The sequence below is a fragment of the Festucalex cinctus genome, chromosome 8 (assembly GCF_051991245.1).
Source record: "Festucalex cinctus isolate MCC-2025b chromosome 8, RoL_Fcin_1.0, whole genome shotgun sequence".
Classification (NCBI taxonomy): Eukaryota; Metazoa; Chordata; class Actinopteri; order Syngnathiformes; family Syngnathidae; genus Festucalex; species Festucalex cinctus.
The window spans coordinates 7,251,393-7,272,326 of NC_135418.1; positions in this window are offsets into that span (position 1 = coordinate 7,251,393).

Here is a 20,934-nt window from a genome sequence, read left to right on the forward strand (position 1 = left end):
CTCAAGATTTAATTTAACATGGTCGAAGTTGCCTACTCAACTCAGTCAGAAACGGCTAACACATTTAACGAGTCCTAAATGAGTGTTTGCTTCTTCTTATAGATTATACAGTCCCGCACAATCTGTTCCATTGCAGTAATACTTTTATGAAGCTTTGGTCCTACTCAGTACTTCCTCATACGCTCAGGGTCAAATCCACTAAGAATGTGATGCGTCCACTAAGAGCACTAAAAATTGCTCCACAACTTCACCCACAGCTTGCTCCCTGTTAACGTCCTATTCACTAAGGATATTGCTCTAATATACCAGCGCAAACACGCCCACAAAGTCTGACAGCTGGGAACAAATTTGCGCCTGATTTACCACACACGGCAGTATGGTAACAGTTGCAATAAAGATGACAGAAAGCGATGTTGGACCGAGGAGGTGCAAAAGCATTTTCCTCATGTGGTGCCATTAAGCTGTAGTGAGCGGAGAGGACGACAATGACGACGTCATTTGTTTATGCATTTAATGTCCATAAAATTAAAATTATTGGTGCGATCATCTTTTATATTTTCGGAGGTTGACATGGGCATACATATAGATACATACATATTTTCATATAGCGTAATGGGTGTTAATGCATCTGTCACGTGAAAATAATCGCAAAAGAAGGTTGAATAGTCATCTGGGAATTGTGACCCTTTTACTGTGGGTCACATAGAAGCGGCAACCAATAAAAAAGCGGCACCATATGACATCACTCCGAGGCGACAACAGTGCTTGTGGTTGAATGGCTTCCACATGCATATATATGTATACATTTTATATAAAAAAAAAAAAATAGCACACAGTAGAGGTTTATTACTTCTCAACAGTAACTCAAGCCACAAATCCACCTTAAAAGATGGCAACTTGACAAACAAGGGATGGAAAGCGAGACAGCCTTAGCTTTCATTTAAACGTTCGGGTTGTAATGCATCTAACTTTAGAAGCAGTATTATGCGCTACAAGTCTGTAAACTGTTATACAGTGCCTGTATTGGATTTGTGAATGCTTATTTTAAAAATATTTTTGTTGAATTTTTACTGCACACTTACGATGATGATTTTAAAACGCGCACACAAGAAACACACAATTTAAAAAAAAAGAAAACTAATACTGAAATTAAAATAAATAAATAAAACAAAACATCAATACATCCATCCATCAATTATCTGAACCGCTTATTCAGCTTAAAAAAAAACAAAAAAAACAAAAAACAAAAAAAACTCCCAAATTGAAATAACTATCATGAGCATTTCAAAGCCTTTCTAACTTGGTGCAAATGGAAGTTTAAAAAAAAAAAAAAAAAAAAAAAAGAGCACAGATCTGCGCTGTGAAGTGTGCACTACCTTCCACATCAATTGTTTGAGTCTGTGAGTGACACATCACAAAACCAACACTGATATTTATTTGTATGTGACAAAATGACTAAACTCATTACTTATAGTATCTGTTATGTTCGGTAATTCTTATACATTTCTCATTGATAACAACCTTGACGTGACACAGCATTTTTGTAACCTTTTTACTTTTATACACAGTATTAACTTATTATTTGAACACATTAACGCTCTCAATTAAAATTGGATGCATGTTCTGTTACTGATTTACAGAGTAGTCACTCATTTATATTCTTTTGATTTTATCTTGCCACCTATCTGCATTGAAATTTATATTTAATCAGATCAATAATTGTCAATAATAAAAAAGTTACTGTGCGATGCTGATGGAAACACCAGAAATAGTCTTAACACACCGTCACTGTTAGACCTGTTAATCCACCTGCTGTGTTGTGCACTACCAACCAAAACCTCCACACGCAAACGCACACACGCAGTTAGGCCTCCTTCAAGGTCAACATACCTGTTTAGCGGGTGAGCTTACGGGAAACGTTATCGTCTGTGCCAGAGAAATACAGGAAAGGGAGGGCGGGGTGGATTTTTTTTACTGCTGTGATCTCACTGCATTGTCACATGATAAACACAAAGGGACACATTATGCCCGTCCCCATAGTTACTTATTAAGCCAAAACGTAATACTTTCGCTTTAAAAACCACAAAACCATACAAGTGAAACTGTCAACACACACCTCTGCAAAGCATTCCTTATAGGCCTACCTATAAATGATTACTTTAGTTTTTTTCTTGGGGGATTATAATTTAATATTCACGTTTTCTACAGTCATAAATTAGTGCAGCTTCACAGAGAGAATGAATAACTTCAGGTTATACAGCTTCATCCCATTTACACCAACATAACAGTCCATGGATTGTTTTGATTAAAGTATCTGAGTGAAGACCCAGATGCTGGTGCTACGACTGGTTTCTATTGTGCTTTGTCATTCCAGGTACAGCTACATAACCTACTGAACCACACTGGTACACAGACTGACCTATTTTACGTCATAAATACAAACATGATGTTTATTGTTATAAGAAAAGGTTACAAACATTTCCTGTCAATGACTAGATAATGTAGGTTAATTCCAAGGAGTGGCCATAACTAGCGTTATCAGGACAGTCATGACTACTGGAAATAATAAAGTTCATGGGGCACATTGGCTATATTGATATGAAGTATTCCCACAAGTTGAATTAAGCTCAATTGAAATTCCGTATCTACTGTGGGTGTGTTAAAAGACACATTTCTGACATTACCTATAACTCTCCTAATGGGTCCTGTTTCATAAACATATCACATAGCTCAACTACACTCTCAGAAAAAGGGTACAGTAGGGGTCCATTTTTGTTCTCCAAGGTACATTTTTTTGTGATGTACCCTGTAGGACTTACAATTGAATCCCTAGGTACAAATAAGTATTGCTCGAAAAGGTACTGAAATGGTCCAAACTGGCACTCCCCTAATTTTATACATATATATATATATATATATATATATATATATATATATATATATATATATATATATATATATATATATATATATATATACAGTATCGTGAATGGTGACTTGCAGAAGTTAGGTTTATATTTCGCTGCGATTGTTTTTTTCTTGTGTGCTTTGCTTTCATTTCATTGTTGATGGTACTGACAACATGATGATGCAGACCAATCTTGGAGTAGCAGCTGGAAAAATATCTTACAAAAGAAAATTTATATTCACATTCTTACTGACGAAAACTGCATTTAGAGTTTCTCCCACACTTATTTCATACTTATTGGTACAACCGTAGTCCACACACTGTAGTATTTTTGCCGTAGAGGAAGAAAATAAGCTTACTGTAGGTGTGGCAACGCAAGATGGCCGCTGCCGGCTTCACTTCTTGCTTGGCATGAGCAGTCCATGTTATTTTACATCCGTGCTGTGTCAGCCTGCGAATCCATCACAGTCTGACAATCTTTTTTGAAGCTTTGAGCCAGGACAGCATGGTAGTGTTTTTCTTTACATTTTCTTAACTCAAGAACTATGGTTGTACACAAGCGTTGGGGTCGGCTAGCATCAGGCTAGGCTACCATCACTTGAATGACGCAAGAACGCTTCTCTTGTGAAACACAGATATATATTACAACTGGAGTAATTATGTGCTTGGTGATGTGATGAGCGCACGGACGAATGGCGCTCGGCGGAACAGCATTTCGGGATCAAAATATGCATTGTCAAGCGTACCGGAACGCTGACAGACTGTGACAGCACGTTCTTTGCACGGTGAAAAGTACCTGAACGCTGAGGGAGAATTTTAGAAGTACCGGAGCTCCATACCGGTGCGTTCCGGCCCACTTAAAACACTGCATGTATGGGAAAATGGACTGCTTTTTATATAGCGCTTTTTTTAACTACACCTATGGTGCCAAAAGTGCGTCACAATGCTTCACATTCACGCAGAAGGCACTGCCAGGTCCATTGAGAGCAAATTGGGGTTTAGGATGAGGATAAAACCCACAACCTCACAGATGGAGACAACCACTCTATCACTGAGCCATGCCACCACACAAGTTATAGGCCTATGAGAATGCCTTTCAAAATAGCTCACTGTTGTGTGAAAGTAAACAGAATAGTAATCTAGATCAGGAATGGGAAATTTACTGCACTTTAAAACAACTGACAACGGTTCTCGTGAAGAGAGAGGGAGAAAAAAAAAAATCTGTTGTTTGAGGTCTTTTGTACTTTTTGGCCACTCTGGTTCCAATAATGCATTGTTCCCCTCAGAAGGTAATTAATCATTATTGTTTAAGTGTGTTTATGTTACCCATAGATTGTTGCGTGTGCAAGTGCCACCAATTGATATGAATGAATGAAGTAATCAAAACTTAACACTGAACAAGTGTGCAAGGGTAAGCATTTTTATAATGCTGCCCATCCCCGGTCCACACATTATATTGTCAGAAAAAAAGATGTCACATTTGTACCTTCAAGGTTGGGCTGTTCTATTATGGGAAAAAAAATAATCCTGATTATTTTGGTAAGAATTTAAATTACAATTATTCAAATGATTGTTGTTGTTTTTTGTTTTTTTGGTTTGTTTGTTTTTTTTTTATATTAGAGGGATCGTTCGGCTTTTTTTAACATGAATCTCAAATTCATCCTCACCTCCCGTGTGTGCGATCAGCACTGACTTACCCCTGTCAGCGTTCTGTGACACGCGTTCTGGTCCGGCGTTGGACGAGAGGAAAATAGTCCAGCAAGCTGGCTGGGGTGTCGGAAATAAAGCGTTTTTCTTCTAAAAACTATTTGTTTTCAAAAGTGTGATACTTTTCCATCACAATACTCCTTTCCTGAAAAAAGTCAGACGCCATTACCGCCAGCCACTACTTTTCTGTTCGTTCGTATCACTGCGCGGTGTTTTTGCATATCAGCTTTGATTCCAGTTCCGGGTTGCGACGTGTGGGCCGCGTGCTAACATTCGCATCTCCACCCCTTCGCCCCCCCAACCATGTGCTCGCATCAATGGGCGGGAGCGCGCAGGGCGTCTCAGCTCTATGAAGTGCTTCGGACAACTGACAGACACACTACAAATTCGCACCCGTCGACGGCATCGTGCAACCGAGGGGCGCAAAGTCGGAAGCACAAGTATTGTGCATGCCGTGAACCGGAATCAAAGCAGATGTGCAAAAACACGGAGGTCCTGCCTCTTTAGTGGCATATACCACCATCCAAACGTGTCGGTGTTCTGTGTTTCAGGTCAGTAATAGGTGCATTAAATAAAACAAACACATGTATCACCATGTCCATTGTCAATTGGGTCGCTAGGCATATGTGGTCTTTAGAGGGGGCTTGAGTGAAGAAATTGTGAGGAATCATCCTAAACGTTGAAGCTAAATTGCTAATTCTGATGGCCTATTAGCAATGAGATTACTGCAAGCCTATATGCGTGCTATGTTGTCAATATGCTAGTAAGCTAACTAACTGCACTGAAACGGTACAGGAGTGTTTACATGAAGAATGGATCTTATTTCAGTCGTTTTTAACAGTTGAAGATAGAACATCTATCCATCCATTTTCTTGACTGCTTATTCCTCACAAGGGTCGCGGTGGTGCTGGAGCCTATCTCAGCTGGCTTTGGGCAGTAGGCGGAGTACACCCTGGACTGGTTGCCAGCCAATCGCAGAAGATAGAAAATTGAATAGCATTTTTTTTTTAGGTTTATTTTTTAAAGTAAATTAAGTGGAATTGTATAGTAATATAAGGTTTATCTGTCATTTGTTTATCTTCTGAATATAACTTATTTAATCATGAAACCAAGCAGAGCAGTGTCATGCTGCAGGATATTTATTTGGTGAGGCAAGTGAAAGTATTTTTTACTAATTATTGAGCTTATAATTGAACTTTGCATTTTTTTCACACTAATAAAACAAAGGTGTAAATGTTGTACTTTGTTGCTTTTAATATCATTTGTCGTCTGTTCATGTACAGGTTTACTTGTGCTGTTTTGACGAGTCAAATGGTGTACAGGTGGTGCCAGCATCTACGAAACCAGATGGCTAATTAGTAATTTAGTACTTATTCAAACTTAGATGGTATGGTGTACCTTGGCCAGAGATTGGTGTACACTCCTTGCTAAGGAAACAGATCAACAAACACTCAACGTATTCATTTCTAAGAATCTGAAGAAAGCTGAGGTGATCTACCTTCCACCACATCCAAATGTTGAAACTAGTGTCGAGTGAAACGAGTGTTTGCCTTCCGACTTGTGCGCAATACACATCTGTGTCTGCTGGAGTTTCACACCAAGTCCCGCTGTCGCTATGGCTCGGACGCCACAGAGTGGCGATTCCTCGGCATTTTATGACCGATTCAGGAAGTTCAATTTAATTCAGAAACACAAAACAAAGCCGGGGGGAGAGTAAGTTCATCACTGTGGCAATTAATTATTGCCAATTTGCACCGGTGTCGGCCGTAAACTCGCCAAAACACAACAGCCATGCGCTTAGCGAACACAGTTTTTTTTTTTTAAAGTTATTGTTGTTTTCCGCCTCTCGTCCCAGGCACATATCCACATGCACAGCCGTGGTCTCCGAGCAGGAAGTCGATTTGCGCCGCCAGTTGCCTTCACGGAAACTATCTTAGCTGGGGGCGGGGAGAGAGAGAGAGAAAAAAAAAGAAAAAACGCCATCGAACGGACCAATCAGAAGCGAGGTATGCCCCGCCATCTACGCCGTTCAAGGATTGGCGACGTGTGCACCGCAGCCGGCCACGAGCGACGCGGCACTTAAAATTTATGGCTCGCGTCAATCATGTGACCTACGGCGTTCATCAACGCGAGAGCAAACGTGGAGGCATAAATTAGGCTAAAGATCTGCCATCAGAATGGTCATCTCTCTGGTTTTCAGTCCAAGGACATGTGTTTGTGAAAATTATGTGGCAAGCTCAACTGAAGAGAGTCAGGTTTTGATTTACATACTGATGGAACCAACAAGGACCACTGGAAGTACTTAGGATAAGTAACCCTGGACTCTGGTAAGTCCATGACTGTTGTGTATTCACTGGTCTCAACTGAAGACACATCAACCCTTGGTATAACATACAGGTGATTCCAAGAACTCTGACATTTTTCTAGTAGGATGCTGAAGCCCATTATAGAGAACACTTGACGAAAATGGTTGCCTTATGCGTGCTCGTGCTCGTGTCATGAGGTCATTTGACAAAGAGTTTGATGAACATTCAACCTCAATCAAAAGGGACGTCCGTCAGCATGGAGGTCCATGCAGACTGTTGGAGATGTTGATCGTCTGCTGATTCATGTAGAAGGAAGCAAGACTATTGTACTGAAGGCAAAGATAAACCACCAAAAGATACTTCTGGGGTACAAGAGCACCTTTCTAAAAGTTACTGGGAACAGGGCAACCCTGACATACAATCTGAAGAAATTCCTTTGTCGTGGACATCCTACTAGTTCAAATTTGCTTCACGGTCACATGACATGGATTTGTACATAAAAAAGGTAAAAAAAAATTCATTTTGTGTGTTGTATACTGAAAGGTTTGGATCCCAAATGCAAACACAAATAAGATTTTCTCGATTTATTCACATCGAGAGGCAGAAACTCAGAGACGCTGTACACAGGACAGTTTGACAATTATCCGGCAAACCACACACAATTCCCAGACTGCACTCACAGACAGTGAATTGTAAAGGACTAAAGAACGACATCACATAGGGTCCAGACATCACCTAAAGGATTAAAGGTTGACATCGCGAACATCACGTTTTGTAAGCAGACACTTGTTACATCAGTACCTAACAGACACTGTTACATCAGTACCTAAACAGACACATAACAGGTCATGAACTATGGCGCATGCGACCCAGCCCATGACATTGTGGGGATAAGATGTACAGAGTGTACACTTCTGTTACAACAATGACTGAAATTCTGAATTGTAATTTTTTTGTGTGCACAGAGATTCACTTGTACTAAAATTATTGCATTATATATATATATATATATATATATATATATATATATATATATATATATATATATATATATATATATATATATATATATATATATATATATATATATATATACAGTGATACCTCGGCTCACAAACTTAATTGGTTCCCAGAGAGTGTGTGTAAGCCGAAAAGTTCTTCTTCCGAACATTTATTTCCCATAAGAAACCATTAAAATGAGAATAATCCGTTCCCAGGTCCCTATAAAACATAATTTTCTACTAAATAAGCCTTAAAACTACACAAAAATATACCTTATTTTATGTATAATAAATGTGCTATTGTATTGTAATTAAAGAAATAAATTATACTGTATAATGAAGTCGTTTTATTTTACTTTGTGATGGTAGTTCTTAAGGATAGTAGCAATGGTAGACTTACTTCATTCGCGAGCGTTTCACCGCGTAGAGTGTTTATGGAACGGTTGTCGCTCATTCGCACTTTCGTGCTCACCGGAGCGGAGGAGGTGTGTCACTTGGTGAACAAGGAAGTGGAGCACTTTAGCGAGTCAACAAAAAGTGAACACCGCCAACTACTTTCACCTCTTTCCTGGGACTAAACAACCGTGGCACGATTTTCTCCTTTTTTGAGGTACGTGATGGCACTTTCGCTTTTTTTAGTGGCGCGAACTCCATTGACTACAATACAAACCGAATCGCCGTCCCTCGCTGGTAAGCATTAGGCTTAACACTAGCCTGTGGTGGGGTCTTTTTCGGTCCCATAATAGCAAAAGTACACTCAAAATGTCTATCAAACACAAACCGTGTCCGCACTAAAAGAAAGGGGGTGACGAACTGGGACGCCGTGAGCGTGCGTCAGCTTCTCGTGGCCGCCACCGTGGTGCTGTTCGACCGCGTGGTTTGGTTCGTCCGCCGAAAAGTAGTTCGTCAGCAGAGACTAAATTCTCGCGAATTTAATGTTCGTGAGGCGAAAAGTTCGTGAGCTAAAGCGTTCGTCAGCCGAGGTATCACTGTATATACATATATATATATATATATATATATATATATATATATACAACTTAACTTCAGCTCCACCAGCTTCAGAAGACAATGAGCAAGCCAATATTGGATGCCAGTTATGAAGATAAGCTCTTGGATGAACCAACTGATCAATCCAGTTCTCAAAGAGAAAGTGATTCTGATGATAACGCTTGTAAGTAGGTCAATGCATGTGCACAATGAGTGTCATATGGTCTTGCCAGTGTCATACCATGGCTGGGAGAAGGACCACTCCATGGATACCTGTACTCAGACAATTGCACACAAAATTTTGTACCATATATGGAAGCCCTCAGCTTCCGTTTTATGGTAGGTCCAGACCAGGGGTCTATTTCACAAAGCAGGTTTAGTAAGAACGCTGGGTCAATTAACCCTGAAATGTGGGAAATTGCGTCTTCCGTTTCAGAAAGGGAGGTAACTGAAACCAGAGGAAAAGAGATAACGCGAGTCTGTTTCATAAAAAGAGGAAATTTAAGCTCTCAGTCAGTTACCGTAGTAACAGTGTTCACGGACCTAACCTGTTTGGTAGCAGGTTTTTCACAATGAACCTCGAGGTTTTCCCTGGGGCCCATAATATGGAAATGAGTTCTTGTGGATTTTGTGTTGTAAATAAAAGTTCTAGGGCGGCACGGTGTCGAGTGGTTAGCATGTACGCCTCCCAGTTCTGAGGACTCCGGTTCGAGTCCAGGCTCCGGCCTTCCCCTGGGTGGAGTTTGCATGTTCTCCCCGTGCCCGCGTGGGTCTTCTCCGGGTACTCCGGTCTCCTCCCACATTCCAAAGACATGTATGGCAGGTAATTGGGCGCGCCAAATTGTCCCTAGGTGTGCTTGTGAGCGTCGATGGTTGTTCGTCTCTGTGTGCCCTGTGAATGGCTGGCAACCATTCCAGGGTGTCCCCCGCCTACTGCCCAGAGCCAGCTGAGATAGGCACCAGCACCCCCCGCGACCCTTGTGAGGAATAAGCGGTCAAGAAAATGGATGGATAAAAGTTCTAAATATTGTATGTGCACAATTGAAAACCATTGATGAAAATTAAAAAGAAAATATGACATTTGGTTGTCAGTTACAGTGAAATCACGTTGAAATTTAAATTTAGAACCATATATTCATTATGACAAACAAATTACAGAGGAACCTGTTATAATACATTCATTGATACCATGAAAAATAAACTATGTTATCAGGTAGCTTGCTTGTTATATCAGGAGCCAAAGACAGGAGATAAAGCAAATACATGTAATCAGATCTCTTATTTGAACATATGTGTTATGTATGAACACACTGATACATTTCCAGCATTCACAACGTTGAAAACCAAAATCCATGTACAGTAAAAAAAAAATAATAATACCATATAGTAATTAGCCTGCATTATTCATTCCGTGTATTCCTTATATTATTGGCTTGTCAAATACGTACATCACAGTTAAAGGTTAAAAAGGAAAACAAATGGGAAATATAAAAGAAACCGTACACCTAGTTTGTGAAAGAAAGTTATTTTGCATCCAAAACAATAGGCATGCTCATGCGCTTCACGCTTGAGCGCATGCCCGCCCTACGGCAGAGGGTAACGACATAGCGTCCGTGTTTTCAGTTGGCCAGACACGCGATACGGCTCTGTCTTTGGTGGAACAAATCTTCCACCCAGTGGTCACTCTGAAGAAGAACATATTTCCAATAAAGTCAATGTGCTGTGTGAAGCTGCATCACTTTGCCATGTGAAATTTCATGTTTTTATTTCTATGTCTTGGAAATTGCTTGATATGCTAATACTGTTTATGTGTGTAAGTTAATGCCAACTTTATAAATAATAGATTCACTGGTTGCTGCGATGAAACTCAATTTCTTCATGTAAGGACAATAAAACATTACAGTATATTATTTTGTGAGTTTAGTTCATGATGTACTGAAACAATTTATTATGAAGGGAAGGTGAATTAATAAAGCCTTTTACACAAACAAATAAACAAGTAGTTAATTTCATCTCCACATATCCGAAAGCAACCACTTGGTTTGGAGGTATTGCTTGAAATACAAGATGGTGGGTGGATAAGTGAATTGACATTTTTCACTTTTTAATTAAAGAGGTGCTGAAGAAAGAGCACATACACTCCAAAAAGCTGAGAAGCCCCACAGCCTCTGGGATGACATTGCAAGTATGGCACAACACCTGGTTCAGTTCATGAGCATAAAAATGCACATATATAGCTTCAGGATGGAGCCTTCTAAAATGTGCTTGTACACCTCCAGCTGACCCACTCATGATGGCTGCACCATCATAAGTTTGTACTACACACTCCGCAAGACCAGTATTTTGGATCTGCTGCTGGAGCTCATTTGCAATTGACGGGGCATTGAATGATTTCAGATCTACAAGTGCTAGGAAACGTTCCTTCACTGCCCCCTCAGACACATACCCGACACAAACAGCTAACTGCTCTGTCTTTCCATCCCTTGCCTCATCCGTCATGATTGCATAAAATTTGCCCTTTGTTATTTCAGATAAAATGACAGAAGTAACTTCCTCGGCACAGCGGTCAATCATCTCATTCTGGGATGTTGGTGAGATATACTGAGAATTTGATGGGGTGCTGTGTTTTTGAAGAAAAGGATCACATTTCTTTAAAAGCTCAAGGCACTCAAGAAAATTCCCTTTTGCTGTTGCTACCTTCATCATGGCCACGAAATGGAAGTCCCTGTCTCCCTAACATTGAAGTGACTACAACAATTCACGTGAGATACTCTCTTCTCTCTACTATCTCACTCACATTTGCAGATGACAACAACACTGTCCTTGTGAGTTTGTGCTGTTTCATGCTTGCTAAAAATGGCTAAAACATTCTTCCAATTCATGCAACCAAACTATCATGTTTGATGCTTTTGCCAAACACTACATGGGAAACAAAAAGTTTTATTTTTGTTCACAGAATATTCTAACCAATTGTGCTTTTCGAACCAGCTGTGGTGAAATGCTCGCTTCTGTGTACCAAAGCTATATTGTGGGTAGCTCTTTAGCTTTACCTGCCTGGGCCCTGTGTTTTTGTCACCTAAATCAAACCATGTTATGGAGTGAGCTGTCATGTCTTGTGCAGGCAGGCTCTGCTCTCAGGCTGACTTTGTTTTGCAGCAGTTGACCAGCGGATGGCGCATGTGAGACACACACACACACACACACACACACACACACACACACACACACACACACACACACACACACCTGAGAGGCATCTGTAATCAGCCAACAGCTGCATTTAAGAAGAAGCTCGGGCGGGAAAAATTTGTCGGGCTATTTGCTTGCTCTTTGTCATAGCCCAACAGTAGCATCGACTCCACGACCATGTTTGTGTGTACCTGTTCTCGTTTGCCTACCTCGTTTAGAATAGTTTAATGCGCTATAAATATAAACACTTACTCTCAGTCCAACCTCGCTTTCTGATGATGTCATCTTTCTCGCAACTGTTACTATAACAACCAAGTTCTTGGCGCAAATCCATTGCCATGTGTGGTAAATCAGGTGCAAATTTGCTCCAAGCTGTCAGTTTTGTGGGTGTGTTTGTGCCGGTATATGATTAGAGCAATATCTAGTGAATAGGTGGGTAACTGGGCGCAGATTGCGGGTGCAGTTGTGGTGCAATATTTCGCGCTATTACCTGACGCAGCGCATTCTTAGTGAACATACGGTATACCCCTAAGTTTTATTTCCTCATTTTAGTAATCTCTCAAATTTAAATGTTTATTTCCGTACTTTGTACGTTTCTTTAGTTATTTTGAGTTCTTTTTGCTTTAAAATATTGTACTTTTAATTATGTAAAGCAGACCGAGATGTGCTGCTGCCTGCCTTAAATTTGTTTTAAATATCACCACTTTCTGTTCATTACTGACTCAAGTTCAATTAGTCTTAAATGATGCACGTTGACTGACATGTTTCATATGATTTTTAGGCTGTGACTGTCTACTTCACAAATTTATTTATTTTTTTCTGTAAACTGAACTCATTGACACTCACGTCTCCAGTAGGTATCGCTCCACACTTGCTCTCGCTACTATTTCCCCGTCCTGTTTCCTACAATTCAACATGGGTGAAGGATTAGTATGGTCAGTTATACGATTATCATCATCCACTGCGGCCTGCAGCCTTCCTGGGTGGAGTTTGCATGTTCTCCACGTGCCTGCGTGGGTCTTCTCCAGGTACTCCGGTCTCCTCCCACATTCCAAAGACATGCACGGGAATTGGCTTCTCCGAATTGTCCCTATGTGTGCTTGTGAGTGTGGATGGTTCGTCTCTTTGTGCCCTGCGATTGGCTGGCAACCAGTTCAGGGTGTACCCCACCTACTGCCCGAAGCCAGCTCGGATCGGCTCCAGTGCCCTCGTGACCCTTGTGAGGAATAAGCGGTTAAGAAAATGGATGGATGGACTGATTGATTGATTGGATAATGACACATGAGAAGCATGGACGACCTTACACTTGGAAGTAAAAGGGAAACCAACAGATTTATGATTATATTTACATGAATGAGGTTGTGTGCCTGAATATTTAGTTCATTTCGCTTTTTGTATACTATATAGTAAAGGTTTTTGATCTTTATAGTAAAAAAAAAAAGTGTATCTCTCTCTCTCTCTCTCTCTCTCTCTCTCTCTCTCTCTCTCTATATATATATATATATATATATATATATATATATATATATATATATATATATATATATATATATATATAATATTATTATTAAAAAAACAAAAAACACACCCAACCAATTCATTTAGGGAGGGCTTAATAACATTTTAGGTAGGCTCGTAAAATAGGTCGAACGACGCCAGTGTGTACCATTTCATATATGTTGAACACATGTATGGATATTTTTTGGATAGTATATTTCTTTCAATTATTAAAATATGATGTTGTTGTCTATAGCTGGTCATATTTCCTTTTAGTCATGTTTAAAATGATTATGTGGGTCAAAGCTTTACGAATAAAAAAAAAAAAATCAGGGTAATAATAAGTGTGCCCCCCAACATGCACTTCATGGGCCCCCCTTATGAATGAGGTCTGGTGACGGGTCTGAATGCATATGTCCAACTGTTAAATGTATCAGCACTTTTTGCACAAGTTGCTGTTCTCTAACGAGGAACCTAACGTCAAAATTCACAAACGACAATGTTCCAGCTCATTGAGGTGGCATCATCAGGTAACGGCTCTTGAGACTGGTGTATCTCAAATGGAATGGCCTGCACTTTCGCCGGACCTGAATCCTATTGAAGACCTGTGGAATCAGCTGAGTCACCGTGTAGCGGCTCAAAACTCTGCACCTCAGAACCTCAATGACCCGAGGGCTAACCTTCAAGAAGAGTGGGATGCCATGCCTCAGCAGACAATGAGACGACTTGTGAACAACAGCATGAGATTGATGTTCAAGGGCAATGACGAGTTATTGAGACGTTGAAATTTTAAATAAATATCTGGAACAAAACAGAAAGTCAGTAGCATTCAGTCGTCTGACTTGCCTGAGCGTTTTCTATGAATATCTGAGATTCTACTGCGTGTGTGGTCATTGAATGCGCCTAGAATCAGGGGTGAATGGTGGATGACTGGTTAGCACGTCCACCCCCCAGTACTGAGAACACAAGATCGAGTCCCCAACCCCCCCCCACCCATACACCCCCCCCCCCGACGACCGCCAACCGTCCCGCGAACACCGCCCCCCGCTGAGGTATTAAAGTCCATGATGACTCAGATGGGACAGTCCATTTCCAAGATGGAGCCTGCTGTTCCAATGACAAGTCCACCTTGGGATGCAGAAGCCAAAACGCCACTTTTAGAGGAAAGGAGATTCTCAACCACTGACTTTGTTCCAGTCCCTGACCATTCTGTGGTCAGACCCAAGAGTGAGCATCACAGAGTTCCAGTATTTCTCACTTCTCAGCCAAGAGCAAGAGAACCTGCTGCTAATTTGAATCTCAAGCCTCCTGAAATCCAGCGCTATGTTGTGGAGCATATTGAAAAAATTCTTATTATCAATATAAATAAGTGTCACACGAACAATATCCGCGATGTCCAACGTCTGATGCACTTGTTGTTTGTTGTTGTTTGAAATTCAACTCCTCCTGGTTGGGTGTTTAAATTTCTTTCTTATTGGTTGTGTGGTCTTTTGGGGTCGCTTTTCTCGCGATGATCACTCATTTGCAGTTCTTCAAACACAACTGGGTGCGATGGCTAGAAAAATTTGGTTGGAGGACGCGATTCGTTTTGTTTTGAAAAGTAGCGATTTGGAACAAGAATTTATTTCGGAAGCTTCTTCAGAGAACTCAGAGGTTGACGAAAGTACTCTTGGACCTTGCATGTCGGAAGACGAAGAGGATGACGACATTGAATACGGGGATGACAATGACCGGGAAGCGGACGAAGATGATGGCGGAGGTGAGAGTGAAGACGAAGAGGGGGGCAGAGATAAACATGACTGTGAGGCAGGGGATGAAAAATGATGTTGATCACGATCATCACGGCGAGTGGCTCTCAAAAATTAAACAAGTAATGTGGTCTCCTACACACAAGGTGGCCGTTCATTACGTCCCCTCACCCATTCTGACCCACGGGTCAGCCCTATATGCAATAGCCAGGATCAGCAGCCCTGAAACTGCGTTTGATTTACTTTTCACTGAGGGCATCCCACAACATATTTTGGAAATGACTAACCTCCAAGGATGCAGGTCAGTCACTGCTTGGAGCCTACTGACTGTCGAGGAGATAAGTGCTTATTAGGGGCTGCTGATGCTGGCAGTGGTTTACAAATCGAAGCACGAGGCAACGAAAAGCTTGTGGGACAAGGATTGTGGACGGGCAATATTTTCTAAAACTATGGCTCCTGGATGTTTCTGCCAAATAAACCGTGCAATTATATTTGATGACAGGCTCCTCAGGCCATTTCAGTTCAGGAGAGAGTTTGTCAGGATGGGCAGAGGATCCTCACAGCCGGCAAGTCTCCCTGCCGGCTGTAGAGGACTTTTTTTGTGCCGGTGTTGGCTAAGCCTGCGCTCTGTTGAGCCTTTGCAGAAACAAAATCGGCATGTTTCGCTGGGCCTGTTGTTGAGCGATGGCGAGCCGTGAGGTCGTCATGTGCTGGCGGTCCCGCCAGCCGTGTGATAGCCCTCGGCTAGCAGCTGTGCTGTGCCAGGTGAAGAGGGAACCCAAAGAGCAGAGGAGCCAGAAGGAGAGCCAGAGGGAGAGGAGCCCAAGGGAAAAGAGGAAGACAAGCATGAAGCCTGTCTTTTTATAGTGGGCTACCGCATCCTCACCAGGGGTCCGATCTCGGTTTCACAGAGACCAGGGCTGAAATTTACCAGCCTTGGAGAAGCTTTTGGTAACGAATCATCTATAGTTGCATTTTTGATCCTGTGTTAGCCGAGATTCTCAGGTCAAAATTCAATCAATGCAAAACCGTACACATCAAAAGAATTGTACCTAGCTTACAGCTGTTAAAATGTGCACAGAAATGAAAGTTAAGTGCAACAGAGGTGAAACATCTTCACGATACTTCATGGAGTCAACATTTCAAAAATGGAAAACACATAACATTTCATAATTCATTCTGTTGCAAAGTCTGAAAAGTTTCTAGCCCAACCTCCCATTTTTTTTCAAGTGTTTTTAATTAAATCGTTTTTAAATTGTACTGCGCCCGTGAGTGTCTAAAAAGCCACCGATAAATCTAATGCATTATTATTTTTTTATTATTACAGTCTGCATAAATATAGTCACTTAGGCCACGTTCACACTGCAAGGCGTGATGCCCAATTCGGATTTTTTATCAAATCCGATCTTTTTATGAGGTCCTTCATATTACAAAAACAAATGGACTTCAATGTGAACGCAACGCGCCCGTGATGCGACTCGCGTGCGTGAAGACCACACATCGAGTGACATACACCCAAAATGACGTCACGTTGCAGTGTTCACGGAAGTAAACATGGGCCTGACTCGTAACGTTTTAATCAAATCGCAAACTAACCACTAAAGAAGACGATGCCTGGAAGAGGCAAGGGCGGCATTTTTGCTGCTTGATTTCCCTCCGAGACGTTTGTGTCTTCATGGCCATGTAGAGTGCTAACCACATGCCAAGTGAGTTTTCCCTAAATGGGCAAGCGGATGTCATGGCTCCTAGTGAGACCACTGTAGCACCTATGCTATCAGGCAGAGGGAGATAAGCTACTGGACTAGTTCTAGATTCGATGAGTGGTGAAATTGGAGAAAATACCAGAGGCAGTAACTTGAACGTAAGCCGGCAATTTACTGTGAACAATGAACAAGACAGACAAGAAGACAGTAGGAAAATATATACAAAAATTGGCACATCAATTTACAGACTCAAATTCCACTTTCTGTTATGGAACACCTTATGTTGATGTAAGGAGTTATACAAAAAGTTTTAAGTTCAATCTATTTTCTGATCCTGTTTTATTTCTATTTTATTTTATTGACCGGTCAATTAGTTTAGTTTTGGGTAATAAGCCTATTATTAGTCACTTAATTTTAGGCTTAAGCACACCAATAGGTTCACAGTATTAACCCAAATCAATTTCCAAAATGTGCAATAACACTTCAAAATTCACCTGAGTGCTCATTCACAATATCACAATTAAATTCAACAATAGGAAAATGCAAAACAACAATAGAACAAATTTCAAATGTCCTTTAGTTTAGCAACATCCCATGTGTCCATTCGCAATGTGTTGATTGCACACACTGTGCTCTCAAAGTTCTGTATATCCAAAGGAAGCAAAGGAAAATTCCAATTCCTACCGCGACCTTGGTAGCAACAGGGTTACAGTGAAGATGAAATCACGTGTTGTCCTGTGATGGTTGTCGGAATCGTAGTTCGTTGGGTAGCTCGCCACTCGGATCACCGAGACTTGTGTTCGAGTCCAAAGCAGGTTTTTTCCATCCGGAAAAAAAAACCTGGCCAAAACTCGTCTAGTTAAAGGTTTTAGTCCTTCAATAATCACACCCTTCCTCAGGTAGGGATAAAAAATAAAAGCTTTAAGTAGAAAAAGTTCTTTAGTTCAACGATGTTGCACCAACGGCAATCTGTGTTCAATGCGCACCTCTCAATCCAGTCTGCACCGGTAGACTGTGTGGTGGGGGGAGGGGCGGTGCATTGAAAACTTTATTGTTCACAAAAAGTACAATTATGCATCTAAACAAAATTGTTTATCTTTTGAAGTAGTATTACATATTCACGTATTTATCACGATATATTTCTCAATATTGTTTCACATTTTATTTAACTATTTAATTATCTTATTTATATATTTATTTATTAGTCTTTCACATGTTACTCCTAACAGGGGTTACATCCTCCCCTTCTTTCCTAATGTACGTCCTCGTACATGTTTACACATGCTCTATTTTTGACCTTTCAGGTGCTTTTAAAGAGTCTGTGAATGCCATAGTTAGACCTTGAAATAAGGACTGCACTACAGTCACAAGAGGGTTACCTAATTCAGGATAGGTCAGTCTCTGAGCAGGTTCCCTATGTCTAGTTGAACGTCTTAGGGTGTCAGAGTTACCATTATCATCACAAATGTCAGTTATTTCTTGGCACTGATTTGTTTCAGGAGTCGTGTCAGTTGAAGCTGGGTCGTCGGGGTCTACAGCAGGTAAGGGTCTTTCTTCAGACTTTCCTTGACATGGCAGGGTTTCACCTCGACTTGACTCACTCGAGTTGCATTCAGCAAGTGTCACCTCAGGTAGGTTTGTCAAAGCAGGGCTTGTTGCAAATATGGTTTGATCAGGTAGGTTTTCCTCTTCAGGTTGTATCACAGGCAGTGTCTGACTGTCAATAGCTGATGAGGGATTCTCAGTGATGGTTTCAGGCATGACTGGAGGGCTTTGCTCAACAGAAAGTTGAGTTTTTTCATTATCCATTGAGTATTTGGGAACATTGGTTTCCACTACTAGGTCTCTGTGGTTGTAGAAATAGTTGGAGTCAGAATCGTCACAGTCGGACTCTTGTTCAGCTGAACTGTCTGGACTTTCTGTTTGCCGGCGTGCTTTTGGTCGCCTGAATACATCTTTAGCTGGTTTTTCCTCTTCCACGGCGGCTGGAAGGAAACTGCATGGCAACAGTAAGTCGCGATGAAGAGTTCTTAGAGGGCTTTCTTTGCATTCTGGGCGAACAACATAGACAGGGAGATCATTCAACTGTTTCACCACAACATAAACATCAGACTCCCACCTGTCAGCTATTTTGTGTTTCCCTCTAAGTCGGACACTTTTGACAAGAACTCTGTCACCTTCTATTAGGGTGGACTCAATGACATGTTTGTCGTATCTGGCTTTATTACATCCAGCTGACTTCTTCGCCATTTCTGTTGCTATTTTGTAGCTTGACTCAAGGTTAGATTTAAGGTCACGAACATACTGTGAGTGGGATCCTGACGAGCGGTCGATTTGCAAACCAAAGGCTAGATCCACAGGGAGTCTAGGCTTTCTGCCGAACCTAAGTTCATAGGGGGGCGAACCCTGTTACCTCATGCTTTGTACAGTTATAGGCGTGTACTAAGGGACGAACATGATCACGCCAGTGTGCCTTTTTTTGGTTTTCCAGTGTGCCAAGCATGTTAAGGAGGGTTCTGTTAAATCTTTCAACAGGGTTCCCTCTCGGGTGATACGGTGTAGTCCGAACCTTTTGGATGCCAGCTATTTGACAAAGCTCTTTTATTGTGTGGGACTCAAAGTCCGGTCCTTGATCACTATGGAGCTTCTCTGGAAATCCATCCATCCATCCATCCATTTTCTTGACCGCTTATTCCTCACAAGGGTCGCGGGGGCTGCTGGCGCCTATCTCAGCTGGCTCTGGGCAGTAGGCGGGGGACACCCTGGACTGGTTGCCAACCAATCGCAGGGCATCTCTGGAAATCCATAATGTGAAATGAAATTTTCCCAGAGGCACTTGGCAACGGTGCGTGCTTTTTGGTTGGGAGTTGGTATTGCAAGTGCATATTTGGTGAAGTGATCTGTCATCACTAATATGTCTTTAGTATTGCTTGAGTCTGGCTCTAGACTAAGAAAGTCTATACACACCAACTGGAGTGGACGAGTGACAAAAATATTAACGAGTGGGGCTGCTTTCTCTGGCAAGGTTTTACGCAACGTGCAACGAGTGCAGGTCCTGACTTTCAGTTCTATGTCAGCTGCCATTTTGGGCCAATAAAATCTTTTCCGGACAAGATCTAGTGTCCTTTCGACACCCATATGCCCCATGTCGTCGTGCAGACTTTTTAAGACTAGGGGTCTCAACTCTGGTGGTAACACAAGTTGGAGCTGTGGTTGTGCGCCATCATGTCTTAAACGGTAGAGGACATCGTCTTTGAGGACTAGCCGCTTCCACTCTCTTAATAACAAGCAGAGTTCAGGGACTTCCTTTCTTGCAGTTGGTGGAACTCTTTGTCCAGACTTAATCTGATAGATCACTTCTCGGATGGTTGTGTCTGATAATTGTTTTTCCTTCAATTCCAATGCTGTGAAACGATGAATGACTGGTAATCCACCAAACTCCTCCTCATTTTCATAGCTCTGTGGAACAGCTTGTGGATTATGAGCAAGGGACAGAACCAGGGCGGTGTTGGTTGCGAAGTTTGTTGTGTCATCTTCTAAGGACAGATGAACAAAGTGCTTTTCACAAATGGCTTGAATTGTGCTTTGATTGGCTAGGTTTGGACTTGGATCATTTATCTCAGTTAAGTGTCTTTGTGTGAATTTCTGTATCCTCTCCAACTCTTTTTGAGATAATAAGTCATCGGGTTGTACATTGTGCGGGCGTCTGGACAACCCATCTGCATCCTGATTTTGTTTTCCTGCTCTATACTGCAGTTGGAAATTGAATGTGGACAGAGCTGCTAACCATCTGTAACTTGTAGCATCAAGTTTTGCAGTGGTGAGGATATATGTCAAAGGATTACTGTCTGTAATTACGAGGAATGGGCTGCCGTAGAGATAATC